Source organism: Epinephelus moara, chromosome 22 (genome assembly GCF_006386435.1).
Source record: "Epinephelus moara isolate mb chromosome 22, YSFRI_EMoa_1.0, whole genome shotgun sequence".
Taxonomy (NCBI): Eukaryota; Metazoa; Chordata; class Actinopteri; order Perciformes; family Serranidae; genus Epinephelus; species Epinephelus moara.
The window spans coordinates 33,815,859-33,836,536 of record NC_065527.1 but is presented as its reverse complement, the minus strand read 5'-3'; positions in this window follow the sequence as shown (position 1 = coordinate 33,836,536).

The following is a 20,678-nucleotide window of genomic DNA, read 5'->3' as shown; positions in this document are numbered from 1 at the left end:
GCCATTTTTTTTTTTTTTTTTTTTTTTGGAGGGGCACTCGTGCGCCCTCACGTAGATTGCGCCCTGGGCGGTCGCCCACATTGCCCATAGCAAAAACCGTCCCCGGATACAGTTACTTTTAAAATGCTAAAACAACAACAACAGAACACAAGTGTAGTGTTGCGAAACATAAACAACTTTCCAATTGCCCGCAAAGCCCACAGTGCATCGCGGTTTTTTCACCTCTGCTACATCACCCTTTTGAGCCCTATTATAACTGTGCCCAGCAGTCCATTCCAGTCGTCCACTCTAGCACTTCTATCAATCAGCATGTAGAAGCATGTCTCAAAACAACAGCGTGTGCCGGTAGTAGGATCAGGCTGACGGCTGAGCATGCCGAAATGCTGATCTTCTTAAAAAAGAATCTCCACATCATGTTTTTTCCAAGACGAGCAAGGTAAGGAGCACATCATGTTTTTTCCAAGACGAGCAAGGTAAGGAGAAGGGACACTGAGGTAGACCAGCAATATTCAGCTTATCAATATGCCGTTGCCTCTCTGGTAGGCATAGTGTGCTAAAATAATCCTTTGCCATCTTATTATTAGCTAATTATTAGCTAGCTAGCTAGCAATTCAGTCGTGAAACTTGAAGGCGCGGCTGCGGAGGCAGAATGACAGCGAACAAGCAAAGAAGCGGAGGAAAGAAAGCAGGCCTCGTTTCCCCTTTGGGGGCGTGGTTTTCAGATTATGACACTTTGTGCTCTGTCTCTATAGACCAATTTTTAGTGGATGTCACAGTGACGTCATAGCAGTTGTGCGCGCATACTGGTGGCAGAAAAAGGGCAGACACCAATGAGAAACGGTTGAGATATCCGGAATAAGAATGTCTTCTTGTGCTGCTGGATGTCATAAGAGGAATAAAATAAAAAGATAACCTTCATTTTTATTGAAAACCATCACTGAGGATGCAATTTGAAGCTAAACGAAGACCTTAATAATTGCTAGAATTTGATGTTAACAAAAACAAAATCTACATAATGTTTACATATGTAATTCATAGAGCCTTAGAGTTACAACATGAAGTAATATTTAGGCCTATATTCACATCCACCTTGTGCAAGCAGTATTTACATAATTCTAAAATGCATTAAACAGTGAATAAAGTTATTTCTAACCAAGCCATGAAGTGTAGTAAGTGTCAGTATATAGTTGTTTGACTTGTTTATGTCTTGTATAGCTTAATATTATGTCCTTGTCACTGGCTCGGTGTAGCACGTCTGTCTGTAATAAACAAAAATCATTAGACCAATCTCTATATTAAACATCCTGGACATGACTGCAAAGCAGAAAACTGTATGCACCGAGAGGCTTGTATGTCTTGAGTTACTTTTTCATATGGATACTGGGTTTTTCCCAAGGATGATGATGGGATGATGAGTGAAGCCAATAGATGACTTCAACGCAACGTCACTCACTGCCGTAACAATGGCCACGCCCCCTTTTGGGTGAAAGTTTTGAACTCGACCCGGGAGAGACGCTAGTCGCGGCTAGGAGTTCATAATGACGAAAAGTTGCTGCGTTGTTCACTGCACAGCAAACAAAAAACAGAATTGCGATTTTCTTTGCTCCCGGAGAGAGTGAAGAATGGGGAAAGAAGAAATCTGTGGCTCACAGCCATCAAACGGCAAAGTAAAGACGGAAAGCTGTGGGATCCAGCCAGTCACTACACCTAACGTTACGTCTGCTGCAGGCACTTCATCACAGGTTAGTTGGCTAACGTTAGCTAGCTAGCTAAAGTCAGTTGATCTCAACATTAGCATGAGATATTCAAAGCCAAGAAGTTAATTCTAATGAAAGTAATGAATCGACAGGACATGAACTGAATGAATGAATTGACAGGGTCATTCATCCACACAGAGGCTGGCAGCTGAAAAGGGCACACACCTATCATTTTCACTTTCTTGTCGTACCGAAGGCGATCAGGACCTCTTAAACTCTCTCCGTAGTATGTAGCCTGACTGGCCATTTCATCCGAAGGGGAAAGACACAACTGATTTGTTTTTATTTACACTTTATGTGTGTGAAGAGCCAGTCAAAATCCCATGTTTCTATCACCTATGACATCACCGGCGTGCGCCCCGTTGTAGTCCCGTTGAAGTCATGTATGCGGAAGTGCCAAAAACTGCAGTTCCTTGAATGGCCACTTGAGGCAGGCTCCAAAAGCGAGTCAATCCCCATAGACCCCCCATGTTAAAATGCTCAACTTTACAGCAGAAATAAACATGTTGGGGCGTTGGTGGCTTAGTGGTAGAGCAGGCACCCCATGTGGGTCCATGTCATCGGTCCGACAGCCCATTGGTCCGACATCCCATTAGTCCGACGTCCCGTTGTTCCGATATATGATTACACTAGGCTATACTGTATTTGTGTACCATAGAGGATCAGCAAACGCAACAAAAGTAGGCTACAAGTGATACAAGTGTCATAGAGAGGAGAGAATGAAACACCATAACCTCCTGTTATTAACCCTGGGGTCCGGGTTGTGTGGGGAGCTCTCTGCGGTGCTGAACGGCTCCCAGCGGGCATATTTCTGCCTTGATGGTGTGCCGCGACAGGCTCTGGGTCAGCTGGGAAAGGCTTGAGGCGAAGCAGGCTCACAGCTTATGTGTTTGCCACTTTCTTTTTCATTTTAACCCACACCATGATCTTTTCCTAACCCTAACCAAGTGGTTTTTGTGCCTAAACCTAACCAGACCTTAACCACAGGGCATCATGATGATTTCGGAACAACGGGACTTCGGAACAATGGGTTTAATATGGTCGGAACAATGGGATGTCGGACCTATGGGTTGTCAGAATAATGGGCTGTCAGACCAATGGTCAGTCCCCCCCCATGTACAAGGCTGTTGGCGCAGCGGCCCGGGTTTGACTCCAGCCTGTGGCCCTTTGCTGCATGTCACTCCCTCTCTCTCTCCCCCTTTCACACTTGTCTGTCCTATCGATTAAAGGCTTAAAAATGTCCAAAAGAATATCTTTAAAAACAAGAAATAAACATGTTTACAGCCTGGTACAAAAAACGGTTTTGGTCTCTATAGCTAATTTCCCCTTTCATGACAACTGTACGGGGGGTGAATTTTTTTTATAACTCATCCGTTTAAATTTTATCAAGGCCTAAAGTTGCGCATAATTAAGGGCGTGGCCACTTTGAGTGACAGGTGGCTCTATCACAGGTGGCTAACTTGCCGTTGGCTGTCTGCTAGGCATCATCTCAGCTAATTCGCGTCCATGTTCAAGTCATTGAACCTGTCCTCTCAGCCATGTTTGTGCCTTTTGGATATTTTTTCAGGCAAATATTGGAGTAATATGGCTTGCTGTTCGATTAATTGTAGTAACAGACCGTCCAAGAAGTCTGTGCTCCAGTTTTTTCGGTGAGTGAAATTCGGAAATTCTAGTATTATTTGATTTATATGTTAGCACTAATTAGCAGGTATCGGTGTCTGCGGTCACCATACTTAGCTTGTCAGCTTAGCTCGTTAACTAGCTAACTAGCCAGCTAACAGTTAGCCTTTGAGCAAGATGCAACAATTAGTAATCCGGGATGCATCAAAGTCAAAACCTAACAGAGAAATGTTAGGATTTAGGCATTTAGGGAGATAACGTTAATATTTTGAACAAAAGGCATCTGTGTGAGGTTTGAAAATAAAGGTCCACCACGTTACTTAGCTAACATTATGCAGTGTTAACGTTAAATTTGTCATATGAGCAATGTAACGTTAACGTAACATTAAGGCTATACTTGTGTAGGTAAATTAAAAAGTGGCGAAATTACAAGGTCTGTAATTTAAAAAAAAAGAATGTCACATTTTGGCGATGCTCTACAAATAATGTTAACCTAGATATTGCAATATGTTGAGCTGGAGTTGTTTGTTGAGGCTGTATGGTAACATAAATGGGAAACGAACCCAAACTATTATTTTTAATAATATTATTACTAAAACATGCATTTTAAGGTTATTACACTTTAGAAACCGACTGATTGTGATCGGCTTTGGGCTGAAACGTCATCATATAACGTTATGCCTGCATTTCAGGAGGAATTGTGCAAAGTAGTTAACGTTAACATTAATTGGCATTTTTATGTTTATTAGATGGATATAAAATAATGAAATGGGCAGCTTCGCTGTTTACTGAATTTTAATGACTGTTTCAAAATACAGAACAGCTGTTTAAACGCTTAAGGCCAATTTCCACCAGATGCGTGTTGGTTGCGTCTGCGCTCCGGCACGGCAGCGGAGCCGATAGGATTCCATTCTAGTCAATGTGTGTGTTTCCACCAGCTGCGGCTGTGCTGCGTTCCGGCTCCGTCTCAGCTGCGGCACTCCGGAGCCCTCCGCAACAGATACGCAGGACTTCTATTTTTGCCGGACGCCGGAGCACAACGCAGCAATTCAGCACAGAGCAGATCGTGCGGGGCAGGAAGCCGTGCACAGAAACACAATAAAACATCCGGTTAATTTTCAAAATAAAGTACATAGTGTTCACGGCGGATCATATTTCCCTGCACTACACCTTAAAAACTACATAATGGGAAGAGGCAGGCCTGAAGTCAACAGGTCAGAGGTTTTCAGACGTCATTTCACCCCGTGAACACCATGGACGAGGAGATGTTAATCATGGCAGTGCACCGAGATGTCTTCCGGCGGAGCTGCACCGCACCGCAGAGCAAACGCAGCATGGGTATTGACGGACGGCGGAGCACGCAGCGGATAACCAGTGCTGCCGTTCTGCAACGGACACGCATCCAGTGGAAATCCGGCGTTATTGTTTTGCTGCTAAATCTCGTTGGCTCGTTTTTGTTTCTGTTTTTGTTTTTTCCTTTCCTTTTTCCCATCATGATTTCAATGTGCAAGCCTCAGGTCATCGCCGCAAAGAGAAAGTTGAACCAGAATCAACTTTTGGAGAAAGGTAACATGTAACGCTGTACAACCCTACCATGAGGGAAGACAAAAACATTGCTAGGAAGAGGGGAGTACATTTCTCTTTGTTTGATAACGTTAAAAGTAAAGTTGGGCTTTGCTGACGGCTTTCTGACTCATTTTAGAAAAGATGACAGAGAGAGCGAGAGAAGCAGTGGTCAAGTGAGCTAGAAAGTGGATGAGGAGAGCGAGCAGTGGTAGCGTGAAAGCCGGTAAATTATAACACTCACAGAACTTCCTAAATTTAAATCGTGTGTCACTTAAGTTATTATGGCATGAAAAAAATATGCATTTGACTGTCACATGAAAAATATTTTAAAAAAATAAAATAAAATAAGTGGAGGATATAGGCCTGTAGCTACACAACAATAGATGATGCACAGACAGAATATTTTTGCTAAAATGAATTGATTATGATCTGTTAAACATTGAAGTAATTTAAGTTGTATTGTTTGCATGTAAAGGAGTCTGTGAAGTAGGTAACCTAACACATATATTACTTTTAATATCTATTTGTCTGTGTAAAGTTTTCCTCTAGGTGACCCAGACAGACTGGACACTCAACTCAACACGAGAAGACAGAACTGGACTCCAAACAAGACTTCCCGTCTGTGCAGTGAACACTTTGAGAGTCATCACTTAAGTGCTGACTCCAGGATAAAGACACCTTTTTCATACAGTACCTCACAAAGAGTCAAGAAACTTATTAGTTTAAAATGATGAATTATTGACCATAATACATTTAAATGCATTACATACATTACTAAATTTCATACGTTACCACGTACTCGATTAGGGCACAGCTTGCTATGTACTGTTACTGATAAGGTGAAATTACTGACACACCACTTCAGTTTAGTGTTCCCCTGATGCAAAAGGCCAAATGAAGTTTTTTTCAATCAAGTAACATGACATGTTTTTGCAAACTTTAACATTTTAGTTCATTTTATGCAAAGACCCTTTAACATAGTGAGAATTACTACTTGTTTCCCCACATACAGTCTGTGAAGAACCAATGGAAAAAATTATTCTCAAAATGATACAGTCTAACATAGCATGATTCCACAGTGGCAGTAAGCTTTGAGAACAGTTCAATATCCTTATAATAGCAACAATTATTTTAGTGTGGATGAATTGCATACTGTACATTCATACTCCAGTTGTCTTGGTAGTACACTGTTAAATTTGAAATCACATTCAAATATAAAGTCGAATATCTACAGAACTTAAACACAAAACTATTTTATGAATGACAGCCACTTACTCAGCAATAAGATCATTTTGGTGGTGAGTGGGCTTTTAACCAAGACAGGCCGTAGTCAATGTTTTCTACCTGTGTTTTTAACCTGTCATCTTTCTCTCATGTAGGACACTTGAGGAAAGTTAAAACGCCTAGGCCAATGTGATATTTACTCCACAGGAAAGAGGTTGTTTCACAAGAAATTAAGATTTTGCAAATTATGACACTGGGTCCTAATCCATAGGTTTTATAATTACTGTTACAAATCTTTTCATTTATTTCATGTCTACTTTTTGTAACCTTTTAATATGGATGTTTTCATGAATGCAAGATTTGACTTTATTTTTGTTAAACCGTTGCTTGTGTAATAGTTATAATTTTTCTTATATATAATGGATCAGACAAAATTTACTTTAGAGTAAAAGCACATTTTTGAAAGCTGTCATTCAAAAGTTTCCCATGATGATTGGAAATATAGTAGTGATTTAAACTTTAACCAAAATATAATAGTTAATAGTTATTAATGGAATCTTAATGTTTTCATTTGTCTTAACATTTACCCAAGTTTGCATTTATCTTAGCAGAATGTAAAAAAAATGAAAAGCTGATGTTATGTGCTGGTTTTGTTTGGACATTTCTTTAAGACAAATGAAGAAAATTCACTGAGAAACTATCAATCAATCAATCAATCAATCAATCAGTTTTATTTATAAAGCCCAATATCACAAATCACAATTTGCCTCACAGGGCTTTACAGCATACGACATCCCCCCTGTCCTTAGGACCCTCACAGCGGATAAGGAAAAACTCCCCCAAAAAAAACCCTTTAACGGAGAAAAANCCACCCGGCGTGCAGCAGTGACCAACACAGACGCTGAAGAAGAGCATGAGCATGACCATGAACAGGCTGAGTTGGTGGCAAAAAAAAACGCAATGTCTATTACATGGCGATACTTTGGATTCAGGTACGGCAACGTTGAACAGAAAGACGTGCTGTGTAAAAGTTTAAAAGTTAAAGTCGCCACGTCCTGCGGCAACACGACCAATCTATATCAGCACTTGCGACATCACAGAAAAAATGGAGAGGAATGCAGAGAAGCCCCTGACTGCAGGAAAAGATACTGGATTACTACAAGATGGCCCACCTACAATATACTCCCATTGTATGAAATGGTATACATTTCTGGTCTCCTAAGTAGGCGTTGTTCCCCGTACCCCAATCAAAGATGATGGAGAACCACCAATCAAAGACGAGTATCCCCAACCTGGCTTCTGTCAACATGTGTGTACCCTTACTGACCATAAGCTAAATAAATAAATGGTCCATGAAAAAAATATTTTTTCCAGCGGATGTCTTAGTTACAAAATGATTAAGCCAACTGGAGTAGTTTCATGTCGTATCCGACAACGGGAGGCTTTTAACAGATGACGTCCTGATGTTAGCTTTGCTGCTGCTGTTAGCTGTCCCTGTCAGCTGAAGCCACTGATCAAGTCAAACCTTTGACGCCACCCACTGCCCACGTTTGACGCCGCCCACTCCCTATGGTGTCCGAAGAGGGACAATAAACCATAATGAATGTGGCGAAATGCAGGGATCAACACAATGAACTTAATCTTTGGTTTTACTAATAGAGTGTGCCAGGGCTGACGTCAAAACCCAAAGTTTAGCATAGCACTGGTTCCCGGAAGAGAAATTGAATGTGATTTTTGCATTGCGTTTTGGATTTTGTCAGAAAATAAGCTCTGTGGCTAACACAAGCTTATGATACTTACAGGTTTTGTTCAGCGAGATAATCTTCACATATGAACACCTTTCATACCGCATTTGAAGCTTAAATGCGATCGCCAGAAGTAAAACGCTAACTTTAGGCTTTAACGGACGCCTTTTTTACGACACGTAAAAGCTTCAAAATTCACAAGGAGGGTATTTACTGACGTGTTTTATGTCGTAGAACAAAACCTGAAATTCGCTTAAGCTTTTGTTAACCACAGACCTTATTTGAGGCATTTTACCAAAATCCCATTCAAAAAACGTATTGACTTTTAGACGAGAGAACCGGAAGTGCTAAAAGCGCTAACGGAGTTCCGGGTTTACTGGCACACTCTATTATGAAATACAAGATTGACACGTTTCACAAAATATCAGTAAATACCTATCAAAACATTAAATTACCTTAATTATTCATTAAATTATGAAAAAAGTAATATATTTTAATGTGTATTTATCATAATCAAATGTAACCTGAGATACTTTTTTAATGTTATCAAAATTAAGGGGATCACTAGATTGTTTTTTGTTTGTTTTTTATTGAACAAATAAAAACAATAACAATATGTGTAATAACAATAACAATTATAGCTGCTGCGCAGCAATGGTCAGGGCCGGGCAATTTTAGGCAAAATTAGGCAATTCTGAGCAACAAGCAGAGTGTAGGAAGATGAAAAAAAGGTGGCATTCTAGGCATAAGAGACTATGTTTTATCTCACTGAGCTAATTAGCAAGAGACAACTCTGCGGTATATATGTTTAAAACTTCTTCTAGCTCATTATAGGAATTCTACAGCTGTAATGATTAGTCAATAAATCAATAAGTCAAACACATAATTAATCCACAACTATTTCATGATGGATTGATTGTTTCAGGCATCAGTGTTGGAGTTATCTTCACAGATTTGAGGATATCCTCCTCAAATCTTGCTTTATCATGGTTTTGGACCTTTAGTCAGACAAAGTGAGATGTTTGTGGATGCCAGATTGGAATTGGGGAAAGGTAATATGAATTTTACATAACTTTATAGACAAACATTTCATATAGAAAATAACTGGAATGCTAATCAATAATGAAATGATTCATAGCAGAGATAGGCCCATTTGTAAAATTGTAAATGCACCATTACAGCTTCATTTTAAAAGGAAATCAACATTGCCTTTCAGCAGCAAAACTGCACAAATAAAATAAAATTAGGCTAAGCAGAAAAAAAACACTTGTACCATTATTGGGAAATGTTAGGCCCTATGTGTAGTTTAAATTCTCATTAAAATAAAACTCTAGTGTATCCTGTTGTTGGTCTCAAAACAGCACAAACAACCACAATGACACGTTAACACACAAAACAGACTAACATCTTTCACAAATTTATTGTAAAGAAATACTTAGCCCTCATAATGCCCAGGGGTAATTTCTGACCCCAAATGAAATCTTTTTCTGTCATAATATGTTTGTTTTTTCATCAAATGGTCTGAAAATAATGGGGGGTGTTCAAATGCACACATGCAGGCATGTGCACAGACACAGACACAGACACAGACACACACACACACACACACACACACACACACTTTGATGTAGGGGGCACACTCTTTGATGTATGGGGTCAAGCGATGGTCAAGACAACAAAAAACATAAACAAAAAACAATCAGGTCTTTTCTCACAGACTTTGGGGCATTTCACACTTTACTCTGAGAGAGACAGGCAGCAAAATGAGGAGGCAGAAGCGCTATACTGTACAGGAGGCTCATGAGCTAATTTTGAACAAAGCTGTGGAGATGAATGACCAGGAGGACAATGCTGAACGTAATGAGGAGGATCAACTGATGAGGAGGATTCAGGGTCAGAAGAGAAGGAAAATAATGATGAGGTGATATATCCAACATACAGACCACATGCTAATTCTTCCTCTGAAGAAGCCCCCACATCGCCCACTGCAGAAATGGAAGAAGTGGAAGAAAATGATGAACAAGATGATGAGGTAGGATCTGAAGCTGAAATGGAAGAAGTGTCAGAAGTGGAGGACTGCACTGATTATGATGAAGAGGAAGAATCAATTGATGAGGAAGAATCTGAGGAAGAGGACACAGCTGAGACAGCAGAAAATTTCCAGTCAAAGGATGAAACACTGATCTGGTCTTCCATCCTTCCCAGTGACGGACGACACATGTTGACAGCACGGAGAGTGACAAGCCACCATGGTCCAACTCTATATGCATTATCTCGTATTGATGACATAAAGTCCAGTTTTGATCTGTTTCTGCCCAAGCCTATTGAAGAGATAGTGCTGAACATGACAAATAAGGAGGGGCAACGTGTGTATGGCAACAAGTGGAGAAAGATGGATCAAATAGATCTGCAGGCATATGTGGGTGTGTTAATTCTCGCTGGCGTGTACCGGTCGAGTAAAGAAGCTACTGCTAGTTTATGGCATGCCGAGTCTGGTAGGTCAATTTTCCGTGCTACCATGACACTGAAAATGTTTCATCAAATCACCAGAGTCATTCGATTTGATGACAAGGACACACGAGCAGATCGCCGTGCAAGAGACAAACTTGCTCCCATTCAGGACATATGGGACAAGTGGGTGTCTCTCCTGCCGGTAATGTACAATCCAGGTACCGATGTCACTGTGGATGAGCGCCTGGTGCCCTTACGAGGACGCTGTCCATTTAAACAATTCATTCCCACTAAACCAGGAAAGTATGGCATCAAAATATGGGTCGCCTGCGATGCCAGATCCAGTTATGCATTGAATATGCAGATATACACTGGAAAACCTGTTGGCGCCCCATCAGAAAAAAAACAGGGCATGCGAGTTGTCCTTGATGTCACAGAGGGTCTCCAGGGGAAAACAATCACCTGTGATAACTTTTTCACGTCACATGCGCTTGGCCTGGAGCTGCTAAAGAGGAAGATGTACATGGTGGGAACAGTACGAAAAAATAAGCCCGAGCTTCCCCCTGCACTGGTGGCAAAAAAGAACAGGGCTCGGTTCTCGTCAAAGTTCGCATTCACAGAGACCCGTGCTCTCGTGTCGTATCACCCTAAAAAACAAAAAAATTTCCTCCTGATGAGCACTCTACATCGTGATACGGCTGTGAGCAACAGGGAGGACAAAAGGCCAAGAATCATTGAAGATTACAATCACAACAAAGGGGGTGTCGATAACCTTTGCGTTGCATATTGCATATTTATTGTTCATAATATTTACATATACATGATATTATATATGAAAAGGATAATACATTGAATTTTTGTGTAGGAAAATAAACTTACATTTCTGAATATTTTGTTTCTTGTTGTGTTCTTCAACATTCTCAACGTCTCTGTGTATAACGCCTTTGTCCTGTGGTCTGAGATTCACACAGCCTGGAATCAGGGGAAGAAAAACAGGAGAAGGCTCTTCATGGAGGAGCTTGGGCGACAACTGGTGATACCTCACATCAACCGACGCATGGTCAGCATTAAACTACATTTCTGTAGCTCTTCTGTAGTGACCTCACAATTTGAACTATTTATATTTGCACTGTGATTTGTTATAATAAAGTTTGACTTGACAGGTTCTTCCCTGCACGCCAGCCACTGCCAGATTGGTCATGGAGATCCAGCAGTTCTGCTCCAGCTGTGTAGCAGCTCCCCCTTGCTGAGCTCCCCCTCGCCAAGCTGCCCCTCGCCCAGCTGCCCCTCACCCAGCTCCCCCTCGCCAAGATGCCCCTCGCCCACCTGCCCCTCACCAAGATACCCCTCGCCCAGCTCCCCCTCGCCAAGCTGCCCCTCGCCCAGCTCCCCCTCGCCCAGGTGCCCCTCGCCGAGCTGCCCCTTGCCCAGCTCCTGGCCCATCACCCAAAAGGGGTAGGTGCACATTCTGCCCTCGCCAGAGTGATGTCAAAAAAAAAAAGTGCCAAAAATGCAATGCACACATCTGCAAGGTTCACACTATTACTACCTGCCCCGCATGCATCTGAGGGCACATTCAGGCTGTTTCTGAATGAAGACTGATTCTGAAAAGTTAGTTTTGAAAGACTGAATGTTTGTTGTTAAATGTTTTGGAAATGAATGTTGACATGTTTTATATGTCAGGTAATCAATATGAATAAAGTTGAATAAAAAGATGAAACAAATTTGTGTGACAACGTTATGTTTTGTACTTTTTAACAGTCAAACCAGTTGGGGTAATTTTTGACCCCAGACGACATTAACGTAACTATGTTGGGAGGGCATTATGAGGGTTAAAACAATTTGAGACATACAAAAGATTGGAGCTTAGAAATAGTGTATTGAAGAATGACCAAGACATTTTATTGAACTGCATTACATAGACAATTCAACAAATTTCAGTTTGTTTTCATACTAGAGTAAATGTATCGATTATCCATATCATGAGGATACAGATATCACTGTAGTGACTTTTTGAAAAACTTCTCATCAAATATAGTCTCGCAGTGACTTTTTGAAAAACTTCTCATCAAATATAGTCTCGCAGTGCAGGGCAGAGAAAAAGATGCAGTGCCCTGCAATTTGAAGTCAAGGGTTTAGGGATATTTATACAAAATAGCAGTGGCGGTTCATTCATAAGTGCAATTGGGCGACGCACCACTAAAGGGGAAGAAAAAAAAATTCTCGCAGTAATTTCAAAGTTGTGTTGTAGCTTAGCCGACATGCTAACATTAGCCACGGGTTCCTGAGTACTGACGCTGATTCAGAGGGTATTTGAAACGCTGGCGACAGACTTCTGGAGTGCTGTCTGTCACTGAGGAGGCTACTAACTGCTGGATGAGGTCAGTAATGTTACTGTAAATCCTTCCTTGTTTAAATGTCTCATTTTCTATTTCTACATGTATTAAAAACAACAGATACAATATGCTTTGCCGAAAAAGTGCTTTCGCGTAATTAGCACACATTGACTTGACTTGTTTACTAAGTTATAGAAAGTCACTGTCACCCTAAATGTCCTGCAGGTCAATAAAATTTTGCTTGTTGCCACACGTAAGATACAAGTAAGGGACAAATAGTCAAATATTCGTATTGAACAGCCAAATCTGATTCGACTGACAAAAGCTAAAGTATCGGGGGACAGCCCTATTTATTCTATAGGCTAATTATTTTAATTACAGTTATCTTATTTTGTGAATTCATCCCATTGTTCAGCCATTTTTACTGTTCAATTGTTGTAGCAGTTGAAACAAAGAGGTGCTCATCCCATAACTGAGAAAAAGCCAGTTTTAGAGCATCGAACTCCTAGGTGGAATTCATTGATTAAACTGTTTTTAGGACAGAAGCTACTTTTCAGAATGGATTGGTGAGACTTGCCAAATTACTCTTTCTAAATCCCATACTGATGTTTCTTTTTTATAAATATGTTTGTTATTCTGTTCCCTGTAGCTTCAATAACATTGTTAAACACTGATGTCTGACCCAGCACTAAACCAGCAGCTCAGTGGTCCCTTTCTTAAGAAGTCATAATCTATTTCATCATAAAACACTGAATGTGTGGTATATGTAAAAGCCTATGTGAAAAATGTAATACACACACACTAAAACAAAGCATATCACAACATAGAAGTTACATCATATAATTATGGCATGCCCTTCAAATTGTGGATGAGTGGCTGAAGTGATCAGACTCATAATATACAAAGGCAAGAAAAAACTCAAGAACAAGAAAGTAAGAATAACATTAACTGCTAGCAATTATGAACAAACTGGCCTGATCTAGCTTAAAGCTAAACATTATCCATGGTGACAAAGATGAAAACATTTTTTAAAATGTAAAAGTAGCTATTGGATAGACTCTGCATATTGACTGATAGCTAAGCCAAATAAACAGGGAAAAGAGACAAGGGATAACAGGGAAAAGTGTTGATAAAGAGTATTTGTCTCTCCGCAAAACTGCCTGGATCATAATTATTTTAACCTTAGTAGTCTCTAATCCACATAGCATGATGCCTGAACATAGGACTTTCACATTAGAATGTCCGTTCTGCCTTAGCTGAGGCTTGAACTCACAACTTCTGAGACTGAGGTCCGTCTTCTATCTCACTGAGCTAATTGGCAAGTGACAGTTCATGTGTGGCTTCACAAACTGACTAAGCCAAGCATCAGGGTGCCAGACAGTAGCCATCCATGCCATGGAAAAGCAAATTTCAAAGTGAAAGTTCCAAAGCTGTAGCACATATGGTTGATTTGTTATGAATTTTCAAAGTTTTGAAATTTAGAGGCTTGCTGTAGCGCCACCATCAGGACTATTGTCTTGTGTTTCCAGTTGAGGACATCTGGCATGGGACTGGACCTTTATGAAAAGTTTGGGTAGATTTCTCATATGGAAATGTTGCACGAGCTGAGGCTTGAACTCACAATCTTCAACACCAAGAACCATCCTCTATCTCACTGAGCTAATTGGCAAACAGAAATGTCACATGTAGCTTCACAAATTGACTAAGCCAGTCACCTGTGTGCAAGACAGCAGCTGTTAGTGTGTAAAGGCAGATTTCAAACGGCTGTCAAAAATTCAGTTATTAAGACAAAAATCCGAAAATACACAAATTGCATCTAGACAGCATGGAGATGTTGGTAATTTGTTTTTAACAATGATTTATTGGCTCCATAAGTGAAAAACTGATGTTTAAAAATGCCATTTTTGCATTGACTCCAATTGTTTGCATGAGAGCGAAATTCAAAATGCTGGTAAAAATTCAGTTTTTGATATAAAATTCTGATATTTTCCAAACATCATCTACCATGACTCCAAAATGTTGTCATTTTTTTTTTTAATGAACATTGAAAATGTATTTAGCAAGAATTTGCAAGTATATGTTTACAATACTGTTTACAGTCAAACATTTTGATGCACTGTAGGCTCAATTTTCGATAAATCAAAAATCTGTGTGGATCATTTGTCTAGGACAGTCTGAAGATGCTCTGTGGCAAGTTTGGTGTCAATTGAGCAAAAATTGTGGGAGGAGATAGGTTTAATAAGTTTTTTGGAAAAAACAGAGTGATGGACTTCATAATTTGCAATAGGTTTAAATGTACAAAAGTTTCTTCAGTATTGGGGCTACATTTTGGTGAAAGTTGCAAATCTGTAGCACATATGGTTGATTTGTTGTGAATTTTCAAAATTTTGAATTTTAGAGGCTTTCTGTAGCGCCAACATCAGGATTATTGGCCTGTTTTTGCAGCTGAGGCAATCTGGCATGGGACTGGACCTTTGTGCAAAGTTTGTTGATTTTTTGTGCATGGGAAGTTTGATTTCCTCGGAAGAAGAAGAAGAAAGAAGAAGAAGAAGAACATGCAGGATAACAATAGGGTCCTGGCAGCTTAGGCTGCCCGGCCCCTAATAATGTTAATCAAATAATATAAATATTCAAAAGGGGTAAAACATGCATTCTGAAGACAGCATGTTTATCATGAACACCAGCATGTTTATCATCAACACTAAAAGCAACAAAGAAGTGCAGTAACAGAAAATACTGAGAGCAGAAATACACATCATTAACACAAATTAACACAAATGAGCATAGCCCTGTCTTTCATGAGAGACAGCGGATCATTAGATATCAGACTCAGTGAGGAACATGGCATTAACTTTCAGGTGTTGTATATCTACATAATTTGAATAGAATGTCTCCATGTCCTCCTGGTACTGAAAGATGAATTAAGTGACATTCTTGGATTCATCTGATTCTCCTTCTAGGGCGTCTCTGAGTGTCTGCAGCTGATTAGCATGGTCCATCTAGACTAATACCAGGCTCCATCACCTCCCCACATTATAAATCTTGATGACTGTTTACCCAGCTACACGCTGTCTGAATGTCACCAAGGATTTTCTGCTGCATCTGGTTACAAGACCAAAGTTGAAATCAGAAAAAAAATGCAACATGCAGTCACAACTACAGTTAAATCACAGCATAACGCCATATTTGTAATTGTTTAAGAGGAAAATCCTAAACTGGACTAAGTCATAACTAATATTAAAAAATAAAAAAAATAAAAAATAGGGATCCGTTTTGTCTTTTTAAGTCCTAACCGGTTTTAGTCAGGCTCACGACAGACATAATTCTGACAAACTAATAAATATTGCTGCGAGTAATGAAATCCATTAACAAGGCATTGGTCACTTAGCATTTTTGCTGGGCTTGTTGAGCCCTTTCCTAAAATTAAAATTATAGAGTGCTTAAACATGTTACAATGAATAGGTGCAGTTCAGTACTCAGAATAAGTCATTTTTTCATTATCATTTGCACTTCTTTACTGACCGAAAGGCTCTTAGATGCATCTCCATCCAGGCCTCCAGGGACACTCACTGCTGCTGCTGCTTTATGGAGATGTGGGGAGGTAATCTCTATGATTACAAAGCCATAAAATATTGACTATGCATTTGCTCGGTTTCGACCCACTTGACATGCTGCTGTGTTGTGCTATGGCGTGCTGGAATTGGTCATTTACGTGACAACGCCTGAACGCAACACAGGCTCGCTCCGCTGTGTGTACAGTGCCGTGCTGCGCTGCTGTGTGAGCAGCGTGTTTGACTGTGCGCAGTCTGTTGATGGTTATTTACACACTGTCTGTCCATTAACAATAACTGTATCAGGTCAGTGACCCCAAATAATGTAGGGGAAACACTGAATCAAGCAAGAAGACTCATGATACCATTTATGTATTATATTGTAATCGCAATCGCGATATTGTCCACTCAAATTGCAAACACACATTTTTATCAAATCGTGCAGCACTAAGAAGGTTCTGTGGGTATTGCTCGGTTTGGAGGCTTATATAGTGAGGCGGCTGATTATGTTTCTGTTGGCCTCACTATAAAAACATCACAATACCTTTGCCTGAGGAAGACCCTCTCAGAGTTGGCAACATGCGAAAAAGTGATACCTCCTTGGGGGCTTCAAAACTATTTTGTGTCCAGGTAATTCTTTGTTTTTCATTTTGAGCCCTTTTATCCATTCACATTCTTCTGTTTTAGTCTAGACTTCTAACAGAGCAGCAAACAAAAGGTACTCTCCAAAATCTTCTCAGGCTCTGCTGCTGGGTGCTTCTTCAAGTACAAAGTTAAAATAATCAGGCCCACACAGAAATGGACTGCTTAATTATTTGTCAATGTCAATGACAATGTTAAAAATTAATGTTATAGTGTATGATTTGCTTGTCCTTTCATTTGACAGTCAGATTTGTATTGTGAAATACAACATTAAGTCAGTAATAAAGACAAAAGGAGTGCAAATATAAATAGAATTCATTGAAATTTTAAACAAGTTATAGATGAACTGAATGTTTTAAATAAAAGGACATAACAGGAAAAATGTGCATACTATAACATGTAAAAAAATAAAAAATAAAAAAAACTCAACAATTAGTCAAAACAGACTGGGCCTGTGAAAGTGGTAACAGCCATGCCCAGCATGGGCCCAGATAGCTGCAGAGTACATGGGGTGATAGGGGGTAAAGGGGATAAAGGGTGGGATTGTAGGGATGAGGAAGAGCAGAGGTGGTAACAGTGTTATGGCTACAGATGTTTTTTTGTTATTTTTTTTAACAAACAAAGAATATAAAAAACTCAACATTAGCCATGACAGCCTGGGCTATGTTTAGGCCTAACAAAATGTGTCCTAAAGGCCAAATTCAAAAGCAGTGATACTGCCAACTGTAAGCAGTTCACTGCATTTGGAGGTGGTCTTTAAGACAATTAACTAATTTACTTAAAAAATATATCGTTTCCCCTAGGTGTGAAATGACCTCCATCTTTCAAAAATAGCCCAGGACCATCATGTCTGATGTGTGGGTGCTCAATTATGACACCATTTAAACTATGAACAAATGTAGCCATAACACTGTTAACAAATTTCCTGGCCTTATCAATCTTTGCTGGATTAGCACCAGCCTTCCACCTGCAACTCAACTCAACTCAACTCAACTCAACTCAACTCAACTCAACTCAACTCAACTCAACTCAGCTTCATTTATAAAGCATATTTAAGAAACCGCAAAGGTTAGCCAAAGTGCTGTACATTAAAAATAAAACATAAGCTTCAACAGACATTACACAGGAGTTGAAATAAAGAATTAAAAGACATAAAAACTCAGGGGTAAAAACAACTCACAGCAAGTGCACTACAAGGAAGCAAGAACAAGGCAAATAAATCAGTGTGTTAAAAGCTAAGGAATAAAAGTGTGTTTTTGACTGATATTTAAAAACAGGACGCAAGGAGGCCTGTCTAATGTGCAAGGGCAACTCATTCCAGAGCTTAGGAGCAGTAATGGCAAAGACCCGATCCCCTCTGAGCTTCAGCCATATTTTGGGGAGTGTCAGCAGCAACTGATTAGTCGATCTTAAAAGGATAGTGCACCCAAAAATGAAAATTCAGCCATTATCTACTCACCCATATGCCGAGGGAGGCTCAGGTGAAGTTTTGGAGTCCTCACATCCCTTGCGGAGATGGGGCTAGCAACAAAACTCCACCTAATGGAGGCTGGGCGCCACAGATTAAAAAGTCCAAAAAACACATAATTGAAACAACAGAATATCTCCATACTGCTCGTGTGTAGTGATCCAAGTGTCCTGAAGCCCCCAACATAAAAGGTTGTTTGTTGCTAGCCCCATCTCCGCAAGGGATGTGAGGACTCTAAAACTTCACCTGAGCCTCCCTCAGCATATGGGTGAGTAGATAATGGCTGAATTTTCATTTTTGGGTGCACTATCCCTATAAGGGAGGTAAGGTGGAGCAAGGCTGTTTAAACATTTAAAAACAAATAGGAGCAACTTAAAATCAATTCTGTACCGCACAGGGAGCCAGTGAAGGGAAGCCAGGATGGGTGTGATGTGCTCACGCCTGCGAGTATGTGTTAAGAGGCGGGCAGCAGAATTCTGGACAAGCTGCAGACGGGCAAGGGAAGCTTGGCTAATCCCGACATAAAGTGAGTTACAATAGTCAAGACGAGTTGTAATAAAAGCATGAATCAGTTTTTCTAAGTCTGGTCTTGATAAAATAGGTTTCACTTTGGCTATTTGTCGGAGCTGATAAAAACTTTTTTGTGATACACTGCAGATCTGCTTGTCAAATTTAAAATCGGAATCAAACTTAACCCCCAGATTAGTGACAAAATCCTTCAGATATGGTGCCAAGGAGCCGAGGTCAACACTGGGGGTAGAAAAGCTACTTGGCCACACAACATGGCTTCAGTCTTATTCTTATTAAAGTTTTAAAAGTTTAATGAGAGCCAGGCTTTTATATCAGTAAGACAGTTGATGAGTGGTTGGACCAAGCTAGGGTCATTTTGGGTCAATGGAAAATAGATCTGGCAGTCATCAGCATAAAAGTGAAAAGATATGTTATGTTTTCTAAAAACAGAACCAAGGGGGGAGTAAATAAAGGGCAAATAAAAGAGGGCCTGTAATCGAACCCTGAGGGACACCATATGGGAGAGGAGCTGTTGAAGACACAAAATCGTCCAATTTAACACAGAAACTTCTCCCAGTTAGGTAGGAGCGGAGCCAGTTAAGGGCAGCACCCCTAATGCCCACACAGCGCTCAAGGTGAGAAATTAAAATGCTGTGGTCGACAGTATCGAATGCAGCAGACAGATCTAAAAGCACCAAGACAACAAGTTTCCCAGAGTCAGTCGACAAAAGAATGTCATTTGAGACCTTCAAAAGGGCGGATTCAGTGCTATGCTGGGCTTTGAACCCAGACTGGAACAGCTCAGTAATACCATTATTTTCTAAGTATGGTATTAACTGGGTGTGAACAATCTTCTCCACGATTTTAGAAATAAATGGAAGGTTTGAGATAGGCCTGAAATTTGAACAGAGGGAAGGATCAAGGCCTGTTTTTTTTAGTAGGGGTCGCACTACTGCATGTTTAAAATCCCCAGGTACTGTACCAGAGGAAAGACTGCTATTGACAATATCAAGGACACATGGTCCAATAGTAGTAAAAACCTCTTTAAACAACCGAGGGGGAATAGCATCTGCAGGGAGCCTGAGGGCTTCATATTACCAATTATGTCCTTTAAAGCCAAGAGAGACACAAGCTCAAACTGATCAAATACAGATGAGCAGGGCAGAGGGATCGAAGGGTCATAAGAAGGCAGAGAAATACAAGCTCTGGTCGACACCACTTTATCAGTGAAAAATCAAAGAAAATTTCGGGGGAGGCATCAAAACCAGTAGACTGGGGGACTTTAAGGACAGAATTAATGGTACTGAACAGAACACGAGGATTGTTAATATTAGAGGTAATGATGTCTGATTGGATAAACTTTTGTTGTTCTGCTGATTTCAATTTTTACCTACTTTATGATTTTTCAGTTAATGATTACACTAATATTCTTTTGTGTATAACTGCTTTGAATATAATTGTGATTCTCGGTACCAGCTCCTCAGTATCTGAAAACATAGACGGTGACAGACTACCCTCATAAAAACCAATAAAAGTAGAGAAGAAAAGAGCTGGAGAGGAGGAGTTAAACATGCGACAGCATCGAGGGAGAGCAAGCAATTTAAACGGACACTGAATAGGGATGTCAAATAAAATAGGTGTGTGATCAGAGAACACGGCGTCACAAATATCCAGGTTAGAAACAGGTAGACCATGCGAGAGAACCAAATTAAGTGTATGCCCGAGTTTATGAGTGGGACCAGACACAAACTGCAATGCCAGTGCAAACTATTACTCAGCATTAATAGAAGACAGTAAGAACAACCCCA